The sequence below is a fragment of the Triticum aestivum genome, chromosome 3D, assembly GCF_018294505.1.
Source record: "Triticum aestivum cultivar Chinese Spring chromosome 3D, IWGSC CS RefSeq v2.1, whole genome shotgun sequence".
NCBI classification, from domain to species: domain Eukaryota; kingdom Viridiplantae; phylum Streptophyta; class Magnoliopsida; order Poales; family Poaceae; genus Triticum; species Triticum aestivum.
In genome coordinates this window covers 207,241,422-207,262,831 of record NC_057802.1, presented here as the reverse complement: position 1 = coordinate 207,262,831, position 21,410 = coordinate 207,241,422, and the positions used below count along the sequence as shown (strand labels likewise).

The 21,410-nt window shown below is 39.6% G+C and overlaps 1 long non-coding RNA gene across 3 annotated transcripts; it reads left to right on the top strand.

Annotated features, from left to right (window-relative positions):
- The first annotated feature begins 7,005 nt into the window (after positions 1 to 7,005).
- Positions 7,006 to 9,515, top strand: LOC123074478 (uncharacterized). 3 transcript variants are annotated; one of them, XR_006435978.1, is made up of 4 exons: positions 7,006 to 7,543; positions 8,313 to 8,397; positions 8,575 to 8,719; positions 9,265 to 9,515. It is a non-coding gene; the product is annotated as an uncharacterized lncRNA (long non-coding RNA). The 3 variants fall into 3 exon arrangements; XR_006435979.1 differs by adding an exon at positions 7,762 to 7,855 and having other exon boundaries at positions 8,313 to 8,719; XR_006435977.1 differs by having other exon boundaries at positions 8,313 to 8,719.
- The last annotated feature ends 11,895 nt before the right edge of the window (positions 9,516 to 21,410 follow it).

The following is a 21,410-nucleotide window of genomic DNA, read 5'->3' as shown; positions in this document are numbered from 1 at the left end:
TGTCGCCGCCAACCACCGCCGCCGGAGCCGCTGCGCCGCCGCCCGCCGGAGTTAGAGGTAGCCGCCGGTTTTTTTATAAAACCGATCGGTTTTATTTCGTAAACCCTAGTTTCGGTTTTGTTTAGATCGGTTCGGTTTATTTTTTTGGTTTATTTATTTAGCGTACGTTCGTCCGTACATTCGTTTTAACGAATGGTTTTCACCGTTTAGCCGCAGACAGTGAACGTTCGTTCGTTAGCCTGTTCGTCAGTTTTTCTTTTTCTCGGATTTTCCGTGATTATTTTCGATCGCGATTTCTGATCCGATTTTCGTTCTAGTATAACTTTTCGCTCGTTTATCGGAATCAGGCGATTCAAGCGCCTCGAGTTTCGTCTCGAAACCCTCTTTCTGTTTAACCAACTTAAACAAGTTTTTGCTACCGTAAAATTTGACTTAAGTCCAGATTAGTAAATGAAGCTTGTTTCTTTCGCCGTTTGAGTTTTGTTGCTTCGTTTGATTTGATTCTTTTTGCAAACCGGAGTTCTTAAGTTGAACTTTCTGGTTAGATCTCTTATTGAGTTTTACCCTTGCCCTTGCTTGATTGCTTATTGTATGCTTGTTTGTTGCGATAGAGTACCCGGAGTGTGAAGCGTGCTACTATGAGTCTCTAGGTTTCGCGGATCATCAGCAAGGCAAGTAACACTTTGATCATACCTCTTTACTACCCAGTTTTATTGCATTAGATCAATCCTTAAAAAATTGCATGGTTAGGATCTAAATTAAATTGTGGTTGGGAAGTAGCTGAGGTAGTACCTATTCACCTGTTTATCATCAAACCCTGGGAGTTACTTCTACGTTATGCTTATATTGCTATGCTATGCTCATAGACGTGGATTGGGTTTGAGTGTATTCATGACAGATGTGAGATTGTTAATTAATGGTTCAACTTAAGGTGGCAACTTAAATTCATATCTGGGTGGATTGAGGCACCTGGGTATTCTAGTGATTGCCTGTATTTTTGGAAATCCCGGGGTACCGTGTGATTCTCCTATGGACCGCCACCCAGGCTCAAAGGGATCATGAGATTATTCATACTAGAAACTTCCATGTGCAGCCACAAGCTATTATGGGCTCTAGCATAGTTGATTAAGTTGTGTGAACTCTTACAGTGGTAGACTAGCAGATGTAGGTGTACCGGTCTACCCATCGTAAGGTGCTAACGCTTCTGAAAGACTGTGTCTTGGTCATCCGTTTCTCAAAGACCATGTAGTGCGAGAAATCCAACGGAGGAGATCGAGTCTTGTGGGGAAAAGTGCGCAAACCTCTGCAGAGTGTACAAACTAATCATGGTTAGCCGTGTCCCCGGTTATGGACATCTTGAGTATCTGGTTCTTGGATTATCATGTTGATCTCATCACTCTTAATATTAATTTGTTGGGTTGTTAATGATTACTTTTAATTGGGATTGAGAGGGGTTTTACCTTCTCAATAAAATTTTTCAACAAACTTTGTAGTTAAATAAAACTTATTCCTTTGCAGTAGGAAAAAATTGGCTTTTCGCAAAACATATAACCATACAGCCTCCACCAGCCATATATGCATGTAGTGATAGCATTATTCTGTTCATTACTCTTTTGTGTTACATTGCCAGCATATTCCATGTGCTGACCCGTTTTCGGGCTGCAACGTATCATGTTGCAGACTTTTCAGACGACGAGTGAGGAGCCTTAGGTCGTGATCTTTCACTCAGTGATGCCGTTGGAGTTGATGGACTCACTTTATCTTCCAAGCCTTCCGATGTTATCGTATTAGATGGCCTTAAGCCATATTTATTGTAATAAGTCCTCTTTTGAGACATTCGATGTAATAAGTGTGTGATTGCTAATCTGTTATAAATCCTTCAAGTACTATGTGTGTCAGCATTACCCATCCAGGGATGACACTTATGCACAAAGATCAGACTGTTTGAGGTTTGGTCGCTACAATTGCGTGAAGATTGAAAAAGTTTTGAGAACATCAAAAGGATGAAACAATTGCTTGGCTTGTCATCGTGGTTGTGCATGATTAAATACTTTGTGTGATGAAGATAGAGCATAGCCAGACTATATGATTTTGTAGGGATAACTTTCTTTGGCCATGTTATTTTGAGAAGACATGATTGCTTTATTAGTATGCTTGAAGTATTATTATTTTTTATGTCAATATTAACTTTTATCTTTTATACCACAAATAAGAGAATTACATTGAAAATTATGCTAAGTAGCATTCCACATCAAAAATTCTATTTTTTTTATCATTTACCTACTCGAGGACGAGCAGGAATTAAGCTTGGGGATGCTTGATACGTCTCCAACGTATCTATAATTTTTTATTGTTCCATGCTACTATATATTCTGTTTTGGACGTGTAATGGGCTTTATTATACACTTATATATTATTTTGGGGACTAACCTATTAACCTAAGGCCCAGCCCAAATTGCTGTTTTTTTTGCCTATTTCAGTGTTTCGAAGGAAAGGAATATCAAACGGAGTCCAAACGGAATGAAACCTTCGGGAGAGTTATTTTTGGAACAAACGTGATCCAGAGGACTTGGAGTGGACGTCAAGAAATCACCGAGGAGGCCACGAGGCAGGGGGCGCGCCTACCCCCTGGGCGCGCCCTCCACCCTCGTGGGCCCCTCGTAGCTCCACCGACCTACTTCTTCCTCCTATATATACCTACATACCCCCAAACCATCAGAGACGGAGAAAAAACCCTATTTCCACAGCCGCAACCTTTTGTACCCGTGAGATCCCATCTTGGGGCCTTTTCCGGCGCTCCGCCGGAGGGGGCATCGATCACGGAGGGCTTCTACATCAACACCATAGCCTCTCCGATGATGTGTGAGTAGTTTACTTCAGACCTTCGGGTCCATAGTTATTAGCTAGATGGCTTCTTCTCTCTCTTTGGATCTCAATACAAAGTTCTCCTCGATTCTCTTGGAGATCTATTTGATGTAACTCTTCTTTTGGGGTGTGTTTGTCGAGATCCGATGAATTGTGGGTCAAGATTATCTATGAACAATATTTGAATCTCCTCTGAATTCTTTTATGTATGATTGGTTATCTTTGCAAGTCTCTTCGAATTATCAGTTTGGTTTGGCCTACTAGATTGATCTTTCTTGCAATGGGAGAAGTGCTTAGCTTTGGGTTCAATCATGCGGTGCTCGATCCCAGTGACAGAAGGGGAAACGACACGTATTGTATTGTTGCCATCGAGGATAAAAAAGATGGGGTTTATATCATATTGCATGAGTTTATCCCTCTACATCATGTCATCTTGCTTAAATCGTTACTCTGTTCTTATGAACTTAATACTCTAGATGCATGCTCGATAGCAGTCGATGTGTGGAGTAAGAGTAGTAGATGCAGGCAGGAGTCGGTCTACTCACTACGACAAAACAAAGATTAAGTAACGCAATCATGTAACACATAGAAGAATGTGTTACATAGAAAAATCGTAGTAACGCATCATGTGTGTTGCAGGGTGGACAGTAACACATAGTTGATAAGATTCGAAAATGTGTTACCGCACCTTACAATAGTAACATATTAGTTTGCGTTGCTCCCTCTGTGTTACAAACTTTTGATACAGTAACACATAATCAGGTGTTACTGCATACTGTTACAGTAACATATAACTTTAGAGGAAAAAGGAATAGTTTAATACTGTATTTTAATAGAAAAGGAATAGTGCCACACTGCTTACAAACATAAATTCAAATTTTCACTCAATTGATTTTCTCAAAAGTTATTTTGTATGACATAAGCTCGTACATAGGTGTTGAATATTTTTCCTATATTACTTGAACTTTATTTGAGATACATATATGCATGACTCAAATTGGAATTACTTCCAATATGTACGCATAAATTCATTCATTTATCTATAGAAAATAGCGAACAAATTTGAAAAAAATGTTGTAAAATTTATAAATATTAGCACGGAAGCATATTGTATATACATAATCTTCCTATAAGAAATTGAAGACATGTGGCATGGAAGCATATTATATGTACACAATAATTTTGCTATAAAAAAACTGAGAACATGTAGGCCCGTAAAAAAGTGAGGCCGGAACAAAATGAGCTGACCAACAATGGGGGCCATTTGGCATGCATGAAGAAAAATAATGATACCCTAAAAAGATTCGATCCTGCTACCTCCTCCTACTCTAGTGAGGACACGTGATTACCAAGGGCCATCATCGTTGTTGTGCTAAGAATGAATAACACGGCTTTTTCTTAACAACAATGAACAGATGGGTCGAGGCCCATTTAAAAGAAATGTGCGGGCTGGCCGGCGAGGAGTTAAATGGGCGCCCCTATGCCTCGCATCTTAGCAGGCGCCCAGAATGGGCCACGAAGTAGGGAAAAGAGGCCTTAAGGCGGGTTTTTTCTTCCATTGTTTTTCATATTTCTTCTTTTATTTTTGCTTTCATTTTTCACTCTTGTTTATTGTTCCCAATATTATAATATATCAATTGTAAAATTAAATTTACACATAAAACTCAAAATTATTAATCACATATTAAAAAAAGTTAAACGTGTATACAAAAATGTTCCTGATGTATAGAAAAATGTAAAATGTGTATAGAAAAAACTAGACACCAAAACATTTATATGAAAAAAATGTTTATCACGTATTTGATAAATGTAAAATGTGCATGAAAAATTTCCTTATGTATACAAAAAAATCTACAATATGTATGAAAAATATAAGTTTCAAAAATTGTTAGACATATGTAGATAAATGCTCCTGATGTATACAAAAAATGTAGAGTGTTTATAAAAAGAGTAGACATAAAAAACAAAAAAAATATTTTTAATAATGTACTGGGAAAATTTTAAAAGTATCTAAAGAATATTCCTGATGTATACAAAAAATATTCAGATGTGTATGGAAAGAGTAAACATAAAAAACATATGCTTGAGGAAATGTTACTCATGTATTTATAAAAGATTTGTGCAGTTTATAAAAAACAAATTAGTACAATCAGAAATGTAGACAGTGTATCTGCAAAAATGTCGAGAATTTATTGAAAAATGTGTCCAAAATATGTATTAAAAGAAACTATGTATCATGTATATATAAAGTGTTCAACACGTTTCAAAAAAATATTTTACGTGTACACTAAAAGTGTTAATTACATATTTTAAAAATGTATTGTTGTTTTAAAAATATTTTAATTACCTTGAAAAAGTTCACTGTGTATTTGAACAAATGTAGACCATATATTTGAAAAAAGTGTTAGAAACATGTTTTAAATAAAAAATGTACATTGTGTATTTGATAAATGTACAACGTGTATCAAACAGACACAAAATCATAAGGGAAAAAAACCAGGTAAGAAACAAAATAAAACCAAAGAAAACAAGAAAACAAAGCAAAAAAGAAAGGGAACAAAAGAAAACGAGAAAAATAAAAAAACCAAGAAAAGAACGGAAAAATCTAAAGAGAAGACCCTAGTGAAAACAAAGAAATAAATGAAGAAAACCACTGAAAAATAAAAGAAAAACAAAAAAGCAAAGAAAACCATGATGAGACAAAAAATATAGATGAATTAAGTAAAACAAAAAACCAAAGAAAACCATGATGAGACAAAAGACAATTTACGGAGGGAATATTCTTTTTAGGAAATCCCATAAAACAATATAGATGAATTAAGTAGAACTGTTTTTTTGATAAATAGTAGAAAGGGAACAAAATGGCTTTTTGCGAGATCTTCTAGAGTTTCCCGAAATATAAGCATCGCTTTGGCCGGTTGCTAGCATGGAGCCTCTACACCTAGGAAGGGCCCAAAAGTGCTGGTGCGAGGGGCTTGGCTAGTCTTCTGAAAATCTTATTTTTGGGTTGTGTATAGGATGTTGATCCCGATTCTTATAAATTTGTGTCACCCCTTCATAGGCTTACCTGCGACTCAATAAACGACAAAGAGTAACTACGAAAATTATAGACGACATGTTCTTGATAAACTTTTATGCCGGGGCCACTAATCAACACACTTCATCAATGTGCAGGACTACTTTCCTGTTTGTATACATTTTTTGAACTATTCGTGCTTACGTATTTGAAATATGATTAGCCCCCTAATTCGATCATGGATCATTAACACCAATATTCACACATGGGTTTATAATATAAAGTTTTCTCGACTAGCCATTGTCCCAATGATGTGTCTAGCGTCGTCGGAGGGCGTGTGGGGGTGTGTATTCGGCGGATCTAGTGGGATTCGGTTGGCATTTTTGTCTTCGGTAGATCTGTTTAGATCCGACCATCGTTTATCTGTATTCGTGTGTCTTTGGGTTGGATGCTTCCCATCTACACTTCTCTTCGTCGATCGTCAAATAATATTTATTTGAGAGTTTTTTCTGTAATTAAAATTCTCTCATCATATTGGAATTATTTTATTTTTACAAAAAACATCATCTCAATGAGGTGAAATTTATAGTTAGATTTACTAGTGTGTTTCTTTTCAAACATCGCGTTATTGGCCTAGGAATATTTTTCATAGACGGCAATCAAAGAGGTCTCTTTGAAAATTACTAAAGTGGCCCTTTTGAACAAAAATATCATATGTGATTTTTCACGAAGTTCCCGTCGGCACAAACTGATTAATCATACTTTGTTTTACCTTAACAAGATGGACAACTTCCTGGTTGGTGAACTAGTTCTTTTGAGATCACCTACAAGTGTTTCTGAAATATTGAAATGCAATGAGATCGAATCATCATATTGGAGATAATGAAGGTTATATATTCTAAATAAATTTTATGGAAATAGATTTATTTGTTAAATTTTAAACTATTTTAACCATGTTTACACTAAATATCTGTAACAAGTCGTATTTGTAGCAAGATTTTTAGTCACCCCGCCACTTTTCCCTCATCTTCCCGCGCGTGTTCAGAAAATTGCCGGCCCGCAGCGCAATTAAAAGGCCCGATATTGTCTCTCTCTAAAAAAATACTAGGATCCTGATAAAATTTCTTATGTAGACCACCACCGTGCCATGGGTGGAGCCTAAACCTAATTCCCCGTCTCCCGATCTCCTCTCCACTCCCAGATCCCAGCCGCCACCCCCATCTTGCATCTTTGTCTCCTCCACGACAGTGAGCCGCTGCCGTTGTTTGCCAGCCCGCCGCCGCTAGCTCCCTGCCCCAGCAGCCCACCGCGTCGATTCGCTACTAACCCGGCCTTCATGCCGAGGCAACGCCGTCCGCCCGTCCCAAGGAGCTCCCAATCGTCCAACGCCTGAGCTACCCCCTATGGCATTCTTGGAGCCCATGTCCGCTGCCAAGGGCACCGGCTCTGGTGACACCGACACCACATCCACGGCCTCTTCTCCGGCGGCCTGTCTGCCTATCCGACATCCCGGAGCAAGAGGTGCCTGGACGGCTACCTGACTACGGACTCCCACGACCAGCAACGACTCTGACGGTGGCACCGCCGTGGAGCAGAAAAAGGACCCCCAAGCACGGACCTCCTTCCTCTCCAGACCGCAGCAGTGACTTGCCTTCTCTGCAGGTTATTCATGTGATGGCTTTACCTGTTGTAAATAGGTTTCTTGACTACTTTTTACTCTGGATGATTGCAGATTGCAATTATTTTCTATGTGATTTTAGGATAGTAATTGGATAATGTGTTCATGCAAATGTTGTATCACTTCGACTAGGGTATCTTACTGCTGAATTGTTTGGTGGATTGTTCAAACTAAGTCATTCAGTAGATTTGCTACAATGTAGGATCCCGTAAACTTCAGAGGTTTTGCAAAACTGGATCTGAGCACTATGGAGTCTGGAATTTGGCTTAGTATTTATGAGAGGGAGAGCGTTCAAGGTTTAATTTACCCCTTCACTATGTAGAGGGTTTGCTCATTCACCTTTGTCTACTATACATTAGCTATCATGGTCGACCTACATGTTCCCTTCTCTACAAAGTAAATACTAAAGTTGTTGCTATAATTTACAGTTATGTTTTCATAGCAGTTTGATATTTCTTTTGCTAGCAAGTCATTTTTCTCCATAACCTGTAAATATACTTTGTCGGCTCTGGTAAAATGATTCAACTGTGCTTCTGTAGTTAATTGTATTAAGTGCTTTATATTTTCTATTAGTATGGACTGTATCCATAAAGAGCTTCAGGAGCTTGTTGCACTTGGTCACCGTGTGAGTTTCTTTTAACTTAATGGGGACAACTTATAATGTTTTACTCATTCCACCTCACTGTACTAGTGCGTGCCATTGTTCTGTACTTCATTATGGAAAGTTGCAATAACAAGTAATGTTGTTTGCAGCCATCTTCCACCACCTCCTAATCTAGAGGTGTCAGATGTGATTGTTGAGAAAGCTGCAGATCAGGCTCTTCAATGAATAAACAAGGTGATGGCTATTTCTCATGACACTTCCATCAAGAGAGATACAATAAATTTTATGTAGATATATCTCCTGCCCACCTATAACTTCTTTGTGCATGTTCTGGTTTCACACACGCACATGCACACGCTTCTCTCTATCTTATGTACATTCTATTTTTGTTTCATTGTCTGCTTGGTGCAGAAGGTTATATTGGCTCCGCGGGCAGTTTCATGTATTCGGATGCTCTTCAACTTTACGCTCATTTGCATCCTTGTAGTCTCATGGATTTCTATAATATTTGAATATGCAATGCTGATGGACAGGAAGAACAATGCTCGTCAGTCCGGTGAGATTTCTATCCATCTTTTGCATTACTATTTCTTGATTATGCAGTTTTGAACCAACATGTTTAGTTAATGCTTAAACCTGCATGTGTCTTCGTTAAGTGGTTTCCTTATGTGCCACCAATTCTATAGCCCACTTATCTTCATGCATGTAACACATGCTATTCTTTCATGTCTAATAAAGCAAAACCTTAGCTGTTATTTAGGGAATTGCTATATGCTTTGTTAGTCAAACATCCTACATGCCCATACATTCAGTTGTACGTACTTGAGATGATTATCTGTAGGCAAAAAAAATAGTATGCTATAATTGTAATCAAAAGTTGCAAGTCTTATGGACAAATTGGATTTATTTACCTTTGTTAGTTTTGTGTCATGCACTAATGTAGAGAAAGTGAACATTAAAAAAATGATTTTCGCTGAAGATCTAGATTTGCTCCAAAAAAGGTTAACATGTCAATCTTATTGTCATTTATCATCTATATTCATACACAATTGGCATCTTCCTTCTGTTCATGTAACTGAACATGTACATTCACTTTTGCAGATAATTTGGTGTTCACTCGCTTGTGGAGATTGGCATAGGAAACAAGTCTTTTTGGTTCAGCTCAAAACATTATGGTTTTGGACTAGTTATCAACTACTCTTTATTCTTGCCGTGACTTGGCCATGTGATATGGTTGCAACTGATTCTATTGTTGTTTCTGTCCCATTAATGTAAATGTGACTTACAGTTCCTATGTTTTTTTTATCTATTTTGTGATTGAAATGCAATTAGTTAATTTTGTGAGCCTGAAATTTGAACTCGGCTATACAAATTCAACAGGAAAATATATATATTAAATCTACTGCTATAGAAACATGTGCGCTAACACTGTAATGGAAATCTAAATGTGCAATGAATACTTGGCTCGGCCAAACGTGCATCCACGTCACCTTTCCTTCTCCCTCTTAAAGTCCTTTCGTTTATTGCCATGTCATCGCCACAACATCATCAATTATGGGGAAAAAATCAATGAGTTGCAGAGGTACTAAAATGTGTTACAAATGGTGTTGCTAAAGTTAGAAAACTATGTTACTAGTAATGTTACCATGCCTAAATTTATGTTACTACTTGTGTTACTATAGTTATAAGAATGTGTTACCAGCTTACAAGTAACACATATGGTGCATGTTACAACAACAACTTGTAACACAATTTTTAACGCATAGTAACAACTATTATGTGTGACAGCGGAATCTCTTAGTAACACGGCCTAACGTAACACTTCTCAAAATGTGTTACTCCACACCTTCGTAACACTTTTTTGGACCTGTGGTAACACAAGTGCGTGTTACAAAAGTTCCATCCTGTTGTAGTGACTTGTCACGGACGTGATGCCTATATACATGATCATACCTAGATATTCTAATAACTATGCTTAATTCTATCAATTGCTCGACAGTAATTTGTTTACCCACCGTAATACTTATGCTATCTTGAGAGAAGCCACTAGTGAAACCTAGGGCCCCCGGGTCTATTTTCCATCATATTAATCTCCCGTCAACAAACTATTTCTATTATCATTTATTTTGATTTCTTTACTTTTACTCTTTACCATAAAAATACCAAAAATATTATCTTATCATCTCTATCAGATCTCACTCTCGTAAGTGACCGTGAAGGGATTGACAACCCCTTTAACGCGTTGGTTGCGAGGTTCTTATTTGTTTGTGTAGGTGTGTGGGACTTGAGCGTGGTCTCCTACTGGATTGATACCTTGGTTCTCAAAAACTGAGGGAAATACTTACGCTACTTACTACATCACCCTTTCCTCTTCAAGGGAAAATCAACGGAGTGCTCAAGAGGTAGCAAGAAGGATTTCTGGCGCTGTTGCCGGGAGGCTTACGCAAAGTCAAGTCCAGATTTGATTGCCCAACAACGAGCCATTTCTGGCACCGTTGCTGGGGAGTCTACGCACAAGTCAAGACATATCAAGTACCCATCACAAACTCTTATCCCTCGCATTACATTATTTGCCATTTGCAAAGAAAGAACCGCCAGGATGCGTGCTAAGAAAGAATGCTTTGTAAAAGCGTGTTCTTCAAATTTTTATGAGAATAAAGATGAAGATCCAAAAGTTATTGATGTGTCTCCTATTAAATCTTTGTTTTGCAATATGAATCTTGATAATGATGGGACTGGAGATGAGTCAACTTTAGTTAGAAGGCGTCCCAAAAATTCAAAGTTTTTAGATCTTGATGCAAAATTTGGTAAAAGTGGGATTGAAGATGTCAAAACTTTAGAGATCAATGAACCCAATATCTTGGATTTCAAGGAATTTAATTATGATAATTGCTCTTTGATAGATTGTATTTCCTTGTTGCAATCCATGCTAAATTCTCCTCATGCTTATAGTCAAAATAAAGCTTTTACTAAACATATCGTTGATGCTTTAATGCAATCTTATAAGAAAAACTTGAGTCGGAAGTTTCTATCCCTGGAAAACTTTATGATGAGTGGGAACTTACTATTAAAATTAAAATTAAAGATCATGAATGCTATGCTTTGTGTGATTTGGGTGCTAGTGTTTCCACGATTCCAAAAACTTTGTGTGATTTGCTAGGATTCCGTGATTTTGATGATTATTCTTTAAACTTGCACCTTGCGGATTCCACTATTAAGAAACGTATGGGAAGAATTAATGATATTCTTATTGTTGCAAATAGGAACTATGTGCCCGTAGATTTCATTGTTCTTGATATAGATTGCAATCCTTCAAGTCCTATTATTCTTGGTAGACCTTTCCTTAGAACGATTGGTGCAATCATTGATATGAAGGAAGAGAATATTAGATTCCAATTTCCGCTAAGGAAAGGCATGGAACACTTCCCTAGAGAGAAAATTAAATTGCCTTATGAATCTATTATGAGAGCAACTTATGGATTGCCTACCAAAGATGGCAATACCTAGATCTATCCTCGATTTTATGCCTAGCTAGGGGCATTAAACGATAGCGTTTGTTTGGAGGCAACCCAATTTTATTTTTAGTTTTTTGCTTTTTGGTTCTGCTTAGGAATAAATCTTTGATCTAGCCTCTGGTTAGATGTGTTTTTATGTCTTATTTAGTGTTTGTGCCAAGTTAAACCTATAGGATCTTCTTGGATGATAGTTATTTGATCTTGCTGAAAATTCCAGAAACTTTCTGTTCATGAAAACAATTGTTAAAAATCCCCAAAACGTGATAAAATACTGATTCCAATTGCAGCAGATCAATAAACAAATTATCTAGGTCGTCCTATTTGGTAGATTTTTCTGAGTTCCATAAATTTGTGTTAGTTACAGATTACTACAGACTGTTCTGTTTTTGAGAGATTCTGTTTTTCGTGTGTTGTTTGCTTATTTTGATGAGTCTATGGCTAGTAAAATAGTTTATAAACCATAGAGAAGTTGGAATACAGTAGGTTTAACACCAATATAAATAAAGAATGAGTTCAATACAGTACCTTGAAGTGGTGCTTTCTTTTCTTTCGCTAACAGAGCTCACGAGATTTTCTATTAAGTTTTGTGTTGTGAAGTTTTCAAGTTTTGGGTAGGGATTTGATGGATTATGGAACAAGGAGTGGCAAGAGCCTAAGCATGGGGATGCCCAAGGCACCCCAAGGTAAATCCAAGGACACCAAAAATCCAAAGCTTGGGGATGCCCCGGAAGGCATCCCCTCTTTCGTCTTCGTCCATCGGTAACTTTTCTTGGAGGTATATTTTTATTCACCACATGATATGTGTTTTGCTTGGAGCGTCTTGTATGATTTGAGTCTTTGTTTTTTAGTTTACCACAATCATCCTTGCTGTACACACCTTTTGAGAGAGACACACATGATTCGGAATTTGTTAGAATACTCAATGTGCTTCACTTATATCTTTTGAGCTATATAGTTTTTGCTCTAGTGCTTCACTTATATCTTTTAGAGCACGGCGGTGGTTTTGTTTTATAGAAACTTTTGTTCTCTCATGGTTCACTTATATTATTTTGAGAGTCCTACAAAACAGCATGGTAATTTTCTTAAATTGAGAAATTAGTCCTAATATGATAGGCATCTAAGATTAGTAAAAACTTTCTTGTAAGTGCGTTGAATACTAAGAGAAGTTTGATGCTTGATAATTGTTTTGAGATATGAGGATGGTGATATTAGAGTTATGCTAGTTGAGTAGTTGTGAATTTGAGAAATACTTGTGTTAAAGTTTGTGATTCCCGTAGCATGCACGTATGGTGAACCGTTATGTGATGAAGTCGGAGCATGATTTATTTATTGATTGTCTTCCTTATGAGTGGCGGTCGGGGATGAGCGATGGTCTTTTCCTACCAATCTATCCCCCTAGGAGCATGCGTGTAGTACTTTGTTTCGATAACTAATAGATTTTTGCAACAAGTATATGAGTTCTTTATGACTAATGTTGAGTCCATGGATTATACGCACTCTCACCCTTCCACCATTGCTAGCCTCTCTAATACCGCGCACCTTTCGCCGGTATCATACACCCACCATTACCTTCCTCAAAACAGCCACCATACCTACCTATTATGGCATTTCCATAGCCATTCCGAGATATATTGCCATGCAACTTACCATCGTTCCGTTTACTATGACACGCTTCATCATTGTCATATTGCTTTGCATGATCATGTAGTTGACATCGTATTTGTGGCAAAGCCACCCTTCATAATTCTTTCATGCATGTCACTCTTGATTCATCGCAGATCCCGGTACTCCGCCGGAGGCATTCACATAGAGTCATATTTTTGTTCTAAGCATTGAGTTGTAATTCTTGAGTTGTAAGTAAATAAAAGTGTGATGATCATCATTATTAGAGCATTGTCCCAGTGAGGAAAGGATGATGGAGACTATGATTCCCCCACAAGTCGGGATGAGACTCCGGACGAAAAAGAAAAAAAAAGAAAAAAAAGAGGCCAAAAAAAGAGAAAAGGCCCAAATAAAAAAAATGAGAGAAAAAGAGAAAAGGGACAATGTTACTATCCTTTTACCACACTTGTGCTTCAAAGTAGCACCATGATCTTCATGATAGAGAGTCTCCTATGTTGTCACTTTCATATACTAGTGGGAATTTTACATTATAGAACATGGCTTGTATATTCCAATGATGGGCTTCCTCAAAATGCCCTAGGTCTTCGTGAGCAAGCAAGTTGGATGCACACCCACCTAGTTTCTTTTGTTGAGATTTCATACACCTATAGCTCTAGTGCATCCGTTGCATGGCAATCCCTACTAACTCACATTGATATCTATTGGTGGGCATCTCCATAGCCCATTGATACGCCTAGTTGATGTGAGACTATCTTCTCCTTTTTTGTCTTCTCCACAACCACCATTACCTTCTTTCATACATGTCATTCTAGATGCAGTTTTTTGTCACGTGAGTTTTCAAAGTAATAAGTTCTATCGTCACTCCTCCTTGCACATGCCCGCAAGTAGTCTCTAGAGCGTTCGCCCCTGATATCACCAATGGCCGGTTTCCCACTCGCAACTACTGCTTCTTTGTCCTCCTAGTCCCATATCGGTTTCATGTCGTAGTATCCCGCCACACCCATACAATGGGCGTGTGTTCCTCTTTCGAAGTTCTGATTGCTTGGCACTCTTCTCATTAAACTCTATAGCTGCCCCGACCCTTATGAATTCTACCCAGTCTGCCTTCGTAATTTGGAGGTATGCAGGGATGGGTCCTTGCCATCACTCAAGTACTTCTTGTAGAACACGTGCTTCTAGTTTCTCCAAGCATCACTGGCCTTCTTCAGTGCAGCGTGTTCCACCTGCATTCTCCACTGCTCTGGAATATTGAAGTGATCCATGATCTCCCGGACTATCCTTTGTCGTGTTTCTGTGTCAGCCTTCCGAAACCCTGGCAGATTAATGTTGAGCCTTGCCCTACCAACAAATCCACACACACTCTTGAACCTCATGCATGCTTTATCTGGTTTAGTTGGAGCCCAAGACTTTAAATCATTGTCGGTTACTTCATATACACCTTTAGGCCGGTGTGTGGGCTTCCTTGGAGCGTTCCTCAGTGTCCTGACTTGAAGGGTAATTGCTGCAGCGCTATCCCGTTCTAGATTACTTGATCCCTGACCATCTACTGGAGACCTAGGGTTGTCAGACACAGATGAGGATACATCGCCTGAAGCATCAGTCTTGTCGCTGCTACTCGGCATCTACAAAGAACACATCCGAACCTCAGGAAAGGAGGATAAGCACAAAGCTAACAACTTGGTAGCAAGCTGTCTAAACATGTCATGCAATAATTTTGAAAATGTGCAGCTAATTTGTTAACTTTGTGTGACTTGGGCACCCATGATTTGTAAATCGACAATAACTAATTGGAACAAACATAGCTTATATGTACTAGTTAGGAAGGTAGATAATGAACATATATACATAGCCAATTTGGGAACATGCCAAACGGAATAGGAAGAGGGATTGCGAGGAATTATGCCTCACCGTGATGGAGAGCAGTAACTAACAATTTTTTGTGTAGACCCTACAGGACCACGGGAGAGGCGAGGGTAACAGGATAGGCATAAAAGCTAGTGTTATGGCTTAATTCCCATGTACATGGGGGAACTGGGATCAGTACACGCGATAATTCTAAATTGAACCAATTAAGTTGCAGAATAGGCATAAAAACTAGTGTTACGGCTTAATTCCCATGTACATGGGGGAACTAGGATCATTAGGTTGACCTTGAATGAACTTAGGTTTTTTGATGATTTTCCGCTTCTCCGTTTGGATGGTGCATGATCCCTTGGCTGGCAACTCAGCAAATTCATCGAACTCATCCTCATCAACAACATCCTCGACGTCCAGTACCCTCCTCTTCCCCATGCATCACTACATGGCAGTTCTTATACAAGGGTTATGTCGCATAGAAAATCTGGGTTGCATCTCTGGCAAGAATGAATGGGTCCGTGTGATATGCCATCGTTGTCTTGTTAACAGATGTCTTCCTGTAATCATCAACCTTTACCTGACTAAGAGGGATCCATGTGCACCTGAATAATGGCACGTTAACTTTCACATAGTTAAGCCGCCAAATCTCGTTGATGATTCCATAGCTTCATCCACAGTCATGCATTCTACTAGAATAGAGCTGTTCTGATATGAGGTCTTCTCATCACATTCCTCAGTGTAGAACCTATAGCCATTTATGTCATACGCTTGGTACATCAACACCGTAGGTGATGGCTTTTGTGCCAACCACGTAGCAATGTCATCCATGGATCCGTGTGCCAAACGATCCTTCAGCCATCTGGCGTAGTGCTTATTGTGCTCCTTCATCTCGACATCTAATGGATGCACCATTGGTAAGAAGCTTTGGCGTATCTCCTCCAAGTGTTCCTCAGCATAAGCGTTGAGAACTGGGCTGTTAAGCAGTACCGTCAATTGGGCTTTGTCGGCCAAATCTCTACACGCAGCCTCTTGCATGCCAGCAAGGACCGGCTTACCTTCCAGCCTTCCCTCATGGCGAGAGAGGGGCAAACCTATAGATCTTTGTTTCATGTATTCGGTCCAAAGCTCAACCACCTCATCCACGTTACAACCTTGTAGGATGCTTGCCTCTGGATGCCTTCGGTTCTGACAATAAAGCTTTAATATTCCCATGAACTTCTCGAAGGGATACATGTTCGAAGAAAAACATGACCACAATACTTTATATGGTCGACAAGGTGCACAGTGAGATGGACCATGACATCAAAGAATGACGGTGGGAAAAACATCTCTAGGCTAGACAATATTCTTGCAATATCCGGTTGCATATAATCCATCTCTTCAGGATCTACCACTTTTTGCAATAGTTTGTTGAAGAAATCACATAGCTCAATGAGTGTGTTTCTTATATCTGTGTCCATCAGATTCCTGATGGCCGCCGGGAGGATTTGTGTCAACATTACATGGCAATCATGTGACTTCATGTGTGCCAACTTGATTTTACCTGAGCTCACATCCACGAGACTTCTGATGTTTGCTGAGTAGGAAGAGGGTGTCTTAACTGACAACAAATAGTTGAAAAATTCTTTTGCCTCTTTTGTACTGAAATTGTAACTCTACTAAGCATGGAGGAATTTGTTACCATCTTGTGCTTCACTCTTGTGTTTTGATTGATCACCAAGCATATCGAGTCGTGCACCATCACCATCCTTTGTTTTACCTTTAGTCTTGAGCTGAGTACCAAGGAATCTTTCACATACTTTCTTCTCTACGTGCATGACATCGATGCAGTGACGTAGAATCTCTGAGTAAGATAATTCCCAGAACACTGATTTCTTCTTAAACACTTGATCCCTGGGTATTTGTTTCACCGTCAAAGCGTGGTTCTTGCCAAGCAAAACATTAATTTTTTTAGTCATGTTTTGTACCAACTCCCCAGCATAAGGTCTTGATCCCAAATCTACCTCTGCCATACCATCAAATTCAGTTTCATCTTTCAGAATGGGTGATCTTTCCGTAAGAACCTATGATGACGCATATACACAGTTTTGTGCGAGTTGGGAAGAAATCTACTCGCTGTCCTATCCATGCATGTGACACACCCTACATCTCCCCTTGTTTTCTGCCCCGATGTGTTGCCTAATGCTGGCATATCTTGAATGGTGTGCAGCAGCATCGCATGCAGATTAAAAAACTTCTTTTTGTAAGCATCATAACATTTTACAGCAGGCTTTTGTACACACAATTTCAGTAGTTCTTCAACTAGTAGCTGAAAGTAAATGTCGATGTCATTTCCAGGTTGCTTCGGACCTTGGATAATCATTTACATCATGATGTATTTTTTCTTCATACAGAACCAATGAGCAAGGTTATATATGCACAGAAGCACCGGCCATGTGCTGTGTTTGGTGCTCATATCGCCAAAAGGATTCATCCTGTCAGTACACTCCCCGAGCCTTATACTTCTAGGATCCTTGGCAAAGTCTTCAAACTTGTTGTTGATTCATTCCCACTAAGCCCCATCTTTCAGATGCCTCATATATTTATCCGCATTTCGCTCATCTTGATGCCACTGCAACCTCTTTGCCTCTCTAGGGTTTGCAAACAAATGCCTCAACCTTGGATTTAAAGGCAAGTACCAAACAACCTTGAATGGGATTCCTTTCTTGATCTCATCATCCAATTTGTACTTGTCCTTTGGTCTCCCGCCCTTGTATCGTGCATGCTTGCATGTGGGATATGCACGCAAATCTTTGTACACACCACGGTACAATATACAATCCTTCACACAAGCATGTATCTTCTGTATTTCAAGTTCCAATGGGCAAACAATTTTCTTCACTTCATTCGTGCTTTTGGGGAACACATTATCTTCTAGAAGAATTTCTTTGAAAAGACCTAACAACTCTGTGAAGCCCTTGTTTGATAGAACGTTTGCTGCTTTAAATCTAAGAAGCGCCAGTGTGGCACTCAACTTGGAATATTTCTTTTTCCAACCTCGATACAAATCTTTCTTGGAGTCCGCATCAATGGATGGCAGATCCTTGTACCCAACCATATATTTTTTTGGGCCCCAGAAATGAGCAATCATAGCAGCAAAATATGGCATATCAAGGTCGTCGTCGTCATCATTTGCGTTGTCGCCTTGGTTTTCCAGTGGGTTTTTTGGCTTTCTGGTGTTCCATTGGTAGATTGACGCCTCAACCCCGATGTTAGATTCAACATCCATGTGACTCTAATCGGGGTTGGGCATGTCACAGCCTTGGGTATGTTCATCCATGACCGGCTCTTCACCATTTCTGGTCCAACGTGTATATCCATCCATGAATCACCGAGTGACTAAGTGGAACTTGACAATTGTAACTTCATGTGATTCTGTATTGGCACAACGACTACATGGACACATGATGTAATCCTCATTACTAATTCTCTTCTTTGTACTTCCAGCCAAATTGTTGAACTCCGTCATGCCACTAATATAATCCGAGTTTCTCCGAGCCTTCATCCATTTGGATCGTTCCATCTGCACCACACGAGGGGTAATTAGAAACAAAACAACAACATTAATGCATGGATTAACTGATGCCCAACGATGCGTGCATAAATCACAAGATTTTTATTTTCATAATTACTGAGGGCGCTCCATATTGTTATCCAAGCGTGCGATGGCAAAAATTAATGGCCAGTCAATTTACCTTAATTAAGCACTACCCTTATGAATTGAATACCTTAATTAAGCCTGTAATGCCCACGATGCGGCTATATCTCCCACGTGTCGAGGCACGACTTGGAGGCATAACCGCATGGTGGTTTTGTCACAAGAAGGGTCATCTTCACACAATCCCATGTAGTGAACAAGAATGGGATAAAGAGTTGGCTTACAATCGCCACTTCACACAATACATAAATTAAACATAAATCATTCAGAGTACAATCAAGGTCCGACTACGGAACCAAAACAAAAGAAGACAACACCAAATGCTAGATCCCTAATTGTCCCAACTGGGCACCACTACTGATCATCAGGAAACGAAACATAGTAACGACCAAGGTCCTTGTCGAACTCCCACTTGAGCTCGGTTGCGTCACCTGCACTGGTATCCTCGGCACCTGCAACTGTTTTGGTAGAATCTGTGAGTCACGAGGACTCAGCAATCTCACGCCCGCAAGATCAAGACTATTTAAGCTTATGGGTAGGAAAGGGGTAATGAGGTGGAGCTGCAGCAAGCACTAAGCAAATATGGTGGCCAACATACACAAATAAGAGCAAGAAGAGAAGCAACGCAACGGTCGAGAAGCTAGAAGTGATTAAGAAGTGATCCTGAAACTACTTACGTTCAAACATAACCCGAAATGTGTTCACTTCCCGGACTCCGCCGAAAAGAGACCATCACGGCTACACACGCGGTTGATGTATTTTAATTAAGTCAAGTGTCAAGTTCTCTACAATCGGACATTAACAAATTCCCATCTGCCACATAACCGCGGGCACGGCTCTCGAAAGTTTATACCCTGCAGGGGTGTCCCAACTTAGCCCATCATAAGCTCTCACGGTCAACGAAGGATATTCCTTCTCCCGGGAAGACCCAATCAGTCTCGGAATCCCGATTACAAGATATTTCGACAATGGTAAAACAAGACCAGCAAAGCCGCCCGACTGTGCCGACAAATCCCGATAGGAGCTGCACATATCTCGTTCTCAGGGCACACCGGATTGTCCAAACTTCCGGTAGGCGAGCCCAGAGTTGCCCCTGGTGGCCACCGGCAGTTGACAGGTTGGACCAACACTCACGACGAGCGCTGCCCCGGGGGGTAAAATAAGATGACCCTTGGGCTCGCGAAAACCCAAGGGAAAGGCTTAGGTAGGCAAATGTAAAACCAAGGTTGGGCCTTGCTGGAGGAGTTTTATTCAAAGAGAACTATCAAGGGGGTCCCATAAATCCCCAACCGCGCAAGGGACGCAAAATCAAGGAACATAACACCGGTATGACGGAAACTAGGGCGGCAAGAGTGGAACAAAACACCAGGCATAACGCCGAGCCTTCCACCCTTTACCAAGTATATAGATGCATTAATTAAATAAGAGATATTGTGATATCCCAAAATATCCATGTTTCAACATGGAACCAACTTCATCTTCACCTGCAACTAGCAATGCTATAAGAAGGGCTAAGCAAAAGCGGTAACTTAGCCAAACAACGGTTTGCTAGGAAAGGATGGTTAGAGGCTTGACATGGCTATATGGGAGGCATGATAAACAAGTGGTAGGCAGCGTGACATAGCAATAGAGCGAACAACTAGCAAGGAAAGATAGAAGTGATTTCGAAGGTATGGTCATCTTGCCTGAAATCCTGCAAGGAAGAAGAACGAGTCCGTGAAGAAGACAAACGGACGTAGTCGAACGAATCCTCACAACTCCGGAATGAAGCCGAAGCTAACGAGAGAAGCAAACCGGAAAGAAGCAAACAACATGGTAAACAACCAACACATAAGCATGGCATGATGCGCAATCAAGTATGATGCATGTCCGATTTAATGAGTCATGACATGGCAAAGTGCAACAAACAATACTACAAATTAAGTGGAGTTCAATATGCAACGAGTTGCATGTTGAAGAAACACCACATTTGAGTTATTTAGTTCGCTCTCATTAAGGTACACAACAATATTAAATGTTGTTAAACATGGCAAGAGGTGAAGCATAATAAAACTACACATCTAGGCAAGTTTAAATGAGGCAGGAACAACAAACAACAATTCCGGAAAATCCTCATGTCCATAGTTTAGATTTGGTACTGTTCTGTCCTAAAGCATATTTTAGTGTTGTTAAACATGCAAAGTAATGCTACCATGTTAATCTATGCATTTTTCCACCCCATTTACATATAAAGTTTATTAAATTCGGAGCTACGATTATTTAGTTATGAAATAAATCATTTTAACATGGCATTTATGCAAAATTAAACAAACAGCGAGTTTAAACATTTTAAACATGGATGAGAGTTGGATATTATGAAACTAGACAAAATTCTAAGCATTTTACATATTTAAAACGTTTTAATCCGGTGCACGGTTGTGGAGTTATTAAATGCATGAACACGAGGGTGCAATCTGTAAACATGCAGTTTTCTGGATAATTAGCTAAATCGTTGAGGAAAAAAAACATGCGTTGGGCCGAATCTAAAACAGGGCAGCGACTTGGGTTCTCACCAT